Below are 6,000 nucleotides of genomic sequence, written 5' to 3'. Positions count from 1 at the left end.
AACAGGCAGTCAACTGGTGTTGGGGTGTATCAGATACCCCTAATTTTATGTATGTAGAGCCATTCTGTGGGGAAGCTAGTGGTAATTGCCCCTGGACATTTCCAAAAGAAGGCAGAGCCACTGTTGTCTGGCCCAGAAGGGAGTCACCCCAATGACTATGGGGAGGCTTCCTTCTGAATCTTTAAATTTATCCTAGATATTAGAGGAATGAGTGAAAAAGCATACAAGAACATTCCTGCCCAAGGACAGGGAAAGGCATATGCCTTCCAAGCTTTCTTGCATGGATTCCTGGAGCAGAATCTTACAAACTGACTGTTCAGACAGGAGGCAAGGAGGTTTACTTGATTAACTCTCTACAGATGCATCAAACCTTGAAAACCCTGTGATCTAGTTTTCCTTCATGAAGGTCTACATTTGTCCTGCTCAGCTTGTCTGCCACACAGTTTACTTTAAGAGTGAGATTGTCCTTTGATGCTACATTCCAAGCTAGCATGGCTAGCTGATGTAACACATGTATTATGGTATTGTCTGTAACAACCTGAAGAGGTCCTGTGCACCAAATGATAATTCAGAGTGTGGAGTGCCTTGATCAGGGCAAACATGTTTTTTATATTTATGTGATTATATATGTCCACGGTGTCCCACAAACCTTTTATCCCTTCTGAAACTGTTCCCCAAGCAAAGTACGAGGTATCTGTGCTGACTGCTTTGGAACAGTGATGGAGAAGGGGACACTTAGATTTAGGGACACCTGCTGTCTCCACCAAATATCTCTTCTGACAAACCCTACCACTGGGATCTAAAAAGATAAAGGGTGTTAGTGCTGGGACAAGAGACTCTGATACTATTGTATTTTTCTCATGTGGAGTCTTGCCAGGGGTATCATAAAAACGTTGTATGTAGAAAAGCAGCTATCAAGTACGGCAGGTGCCAGGCAAGCAAGCTAGGTAGATCCAAAAAAAGAAAAAGCCAGCACCAGAGAAGATCTGAGGATACAAATTTTATTAAACTGAAACTAGACCGGTTTCAGCACAAGGCTTTCTTCAGTAGTATATTCTATGTGTTTGAAAAAGATCACCTGCTTAAATAGCTTCCATAGTTCCAAAAAAAGAATGACATCACTTCCTGTAGTTAACAAAAACTAAAAATGGTTAATTTAGACATTAATATAGTAAAAACCATACAATATGTTAACATAGAGAATAAAATGATGGTATTAATCAATTCTTAATACTTCAGTTATGTTCATGAATGCAAATAAATTGCAAAAATTATAGTCGTATATTAAATAGCTGTACTAAGAAAAATAATGATTGGTAAGAAAAGAATGTTACCATAATATAATTGGAATGTCATTCAAATAGTTTGATGTCATCAAAACAGATCAATATAAATAAAAATAAAAATAAAAATCGTGTTTATTCAATAAGGGATACTAGAGAATGGCATTAGTCAAAGTTTGTCATTCAATCCCGGAGGAAAAAGCCCCCCAAGTTTGATGATCCATCTTTTCTCTTTCTTATTTAAAATATCATGCCACCCTGTTTTGAATGATCGGTTTCCAGTGATGTGATCAATAATGATGAAAGAGAATTTTGCAGTGGGATGCTTAATTGTATGTCTATATAATGCGTTAGTTATACTATGATTTCTGATGTCCCCTGGGTGTTCTGAAATCCTTATGTGGAACTGCCTTGAAGTTTGTCCAACATAAAAGGCCTGAGAAGTACATGTGGCAAGATAAATTATCCAATCAGAACTACAGTTACCAAAAAATTCAATATTGTAAATATGACCAGTGTTTTTACTAGTAAAACTGGTGGTTTTAAAAATATACCCACAGAAACTGCAGTGACCACAGGGAAATATACCTGTGAGTTTGTCCCCTGTAAGAGTTCTCTGAGAGAGAGTGTCATCCTTAAAGATTGCTTTTCTATAATGTGAGAAGTGAGAACCAAGTGTTTTACCCTTCCTATATGAAAAATAACACCATTCCTCAAGGTAACCTTCTAAAAGGGGATGTGAGTTGAGTATGTTCCAATGGTTGTTAATAATATTTATTAAACTTCTGCTGTTCCTACCATAAGTGGTAATGAATCTACATGTATCAGCACTTGTCTCTCTCCGTCTCGTTTGATACTGCAGAAGGGAGTCCCTGGGTTGGTTACTGCTCCAGTTAGCCGCAGAGTTAATAATCTCTGGCGAATATCCCATGGACAAAAATCTATTAGTTAAGTCATCATGGTGTGTAATGAGATCATCCTCGGAAGAACATATTCTTTTGATCCGGAGAAACTGAGATTTTGGTGTATTTTTGATAATGTGTTTTGGATGGAGACTGTCTGCATGCAAAAGGGTGTTGTATTGCGAGAATTTTCTGTGAACAGAAGTTTTGAGTGTATTGTCCAATTCTCTTGATAAATGGACATCCAGAAAATGTATTTCCTTCTTATGATACTCCACAGTGAATTCGATGCCCCAAATGTTCCCATTGAGATGCTCAATAAATTCCTGGAGATAGTCATCACCTCCTTTCCACACTAGCCAGCAGTCATCCAGGTATCTTCTCCATATATCAATCTCTGGTAAATATGTGTTATGCATTGGATCATAGATGATCTGTTCTTCAATAAAACCCATAAAGAGATCTGCGTAAATGGGTGCAAATGAGGCGCCCATAGCCGTGCCTTGAAGTTGCCAATAGCAATCTTGTTGGAAGTAAAACACGTTTTTAGTAAGAATGTGCTTAGCCAAACATACCAGTAGTGTATTCAATCCTGGTGGATACATGTTGGATTTATTTAACCAAAACTCCAAAGCCATTAAGCCCGCCCGATGTGGGATACTGGTATATAAAGATTTTACATCAAGAGTACACATTAACCATTCAGGTTCCAATTGAGAATCTGATACAATCTGTAGGAATTCGGTGGTATCCTGAATTCTAGCTCGAATGAGTGGTAATAGCGGTTTGAGTTTTTCAGTAAGAAAAATAGATAACGGTTCATTGAGTGACCCATTACCAGATACTATGGGTCTGCCTGGTGGTTTATGGACAGATTTATGAATTTTAGGTAATAAGTAAAGGTGTTGCTTGGTAGGATCTTTGACTGTCAAGTGTGTTTTAGTTTTATCTGAAATAATACCTGTTTCCACTGCTTACTCCAGGAAATCATGAATTTCACGTTGAAAACTGGGTGTGGGGTCAATGTCCATTTTCATATAGTGATGATGGTTAGATAGTTGTCTGTAACCTTCATCCCGATAACAATCGGTATCCATAACAACCACCGCACCCCCTTTGTCAGCAGGAATGATGACAATATCAGTATTATTTTTAAGTTGTGTTAAGGCTAGTTGCTCTTTCTTGGAGAGATTGTGCCTCATACTCTCCTCTAAATTTAAATGAAAATGTATATCCTTAATTACGGCCTGCTGAAAAACAGCAACATGTTTATCCATAGGAGGATTGAATGTTGATTTATGAAATCTGAAATCAGATGATCTTTGAGTGTCATCAGACTTATCCTGTTGTTTGAAAAACAGTTTGAGGTTAATTTTTCTACAAATATCTATGGCATCAGATACTAATGAGCTTTCATCAATGAAGAATCCGGGAATAAAACCAAGACCTTTATTGAGTAAAGAGTATTGGTTATCAGATAAAACATATTTGGAGATATTTAACACATTGGTACATGGTTCACTTATTTCACTATTGACATGAATAGCTCTTCTAGACTTGTTACCCCTATGTTTCCGTCCTGCCCGATGTTTCCTGCCCCTAAAGGGACCTCACTTGTTCTTCCCCTTTTGGCATGTGGTGATTCCCCAGTGCTCAGTATTTCTGTGTCTGGAGTGGAGGATTCGTCACCAGAGGTGGTGTTACTAAGTCCTGTCTTTTTCAAAATGGACCTAGGCCTCTTTTTGCATACAAAAGAAGCATTCCTGGTGCCCTGAGCGAACCTGACTCCCCTCTGAGACTCAAATTGTCTGCCCCTCTCATAATCCTCCTTGTCTCGGCCAAATTTATTAAGTTTTTTGCTTTTGAGGTCGTTTTCCAAAAGAGACATCTCCTTTGATAATTTGCTAAGACAATTTTGGAAGTTTGTATTTTCCTCAAACTGTTTGAGGTTATTACAAGTTTTTTCCACTTCCAGAGTATTGGCATGTACCGTTCTCTCATAGAATGATGCCAATATATTGACTCTGGCCATGGCGGCCTCCTGTTGTGCCATTTGCCAATCCTTAAGCAGAACATCATCTGGTGTACCAACCAGTGGTTGTATTTTGCATCTTAATCCCCTGGGGGATATTTTCTGCACCTGATATGCTTTGAACAATTTGTTGTGCCAGATGTTTGTTCTAAGCATTTTGATTTGTTTACCTAACTTCTGAAATAGGTGTTCGCAACCGTCAACTGGATCAATTGTTTCAAAATTATTAATTTCAGTCGAACCAATACCAATTCCAAATATCTTAAGATCGTCCTTATCAGAACATAAACCAGATAATAATTTCTGAAGATCGATGACCATAAGTTGCGTCAACTGGAAAAGAGAAAAAACGTACTGCCAGACCAAGCAAATTGAAAAATTGTCAGAGCAAATTAGTCCAAATATTATATATACTTCAATCAAAGATATCTATATAAGCCAATGACAATTTGGATCACATGGGAGTCTAGGTCCTGGACAGTCTAATAAAAATAATATGAAATCAGATGTATATGTCCTGATCAAAAAAAGGAATGCTGTCTATAATTAAAGAAGTCAGGACATATAAGGTTATTATTCATACATTCAGATAGAATGGACAGAGCACTGTGGATGACCCAATATGATTAGGTGTAAAATGCTTATAATCAAAAAAAGGATAAAATAATAATCAGAGAATTAAATATTGGGTAGGAAATAAACCCATCCCAGATGTCATAGTAGTGATGTTTTGGTGTGTCATCAATCTATCCAAAAAGATCGCAGGGACCCAGAGAAGTGTAAAATGTCTATACAGTAGCTAGAATCTATCTGTTATGCCATATAATTGAGTACATTCAAAAAATGACCAAAAAAATTATTTGTCTAATCATTAATCGGTCTGAACTTAAAAAAACATAAATCTGATAAAAAATTAGATAAAGGTTCTTGTTCGAATGAATAGGTAATATCAGCTATTACATCCTTGGTTAATCAAACTAGAGAATCAAAGCAGATTTCAAGTTTTTCAAGATGTGTGTGCCAACAAATCCTGAAATGTAGAGCTAAATGCCCGAAGAATAATCACATAGGTGATAGTTCAACCAAATTATAAATGCATAGACATATATGTTCCTAATACCCAATTGGTTTGGTCAATTAGATTGCATATTAATCATAAGAAAAAATATAACATATCAAGAGGTCATCAAGTATGCATAAATCAATAAGGTAATTGAAACCTGCAAAGCATAGCTGAAGTTAACATTTGTCAATAGGAAACTATTTTAGAGAACTATCAAAAGCTAGGATAGTCAAGTAGAAGGAAAAAACAGGCTTGGATTCCTTCCCATACATGAACAAATAGGGTCAGAACTGTTTGGCTAATTCCTGTCTAGAAAGGAATTATACACTTGTAAAATATTCATTTGGTGACAAAAATAATTATAGCTGAAACACGTGTGTGTACATGAATACTGAATTTTAAATATAAACAGACACAATGAACTACATTGGAATATCAAAAACATCAAGCATGAATTCCTTACTCAACAAAAGTATAGTATAATCAGACTGTTTAGGCGTATCCCTAAAATAAAGGAAAGATACACCAGATTGCTATAACTGAAATATATACAATCATATATCAAGCACAAGTGTCCATTAATAACAGTTCAGCGATTCCATAGTTACCAGCACAATGCTATATGTAGGTTGCCAAACAGTATCATTCCCAATATGTATTTCAAAGCCCCATTGGTCCCAAGTGTTGGTAAGCACAAAAGGAAAATCCGCCGGTCACAAT

Source organism: Protopterus annectens, chromosome 9.part0 (assembly GCF_019279795.1).
Source record: "Protopterus annectens isolate FY-2018-M chromosome 9.part0, PAN1.0, whole genome shotgun sequence".
NCBI lineage: Eukaryota > Metazoa > Chordata > Ceratodontiformes > Protopteridae > Protopterus > Protopterus annectens.
The sequence above is the reverse complement of the archived record's forward strand: the minus strand, read 5'-3'. Positions refer to the sequence as shown.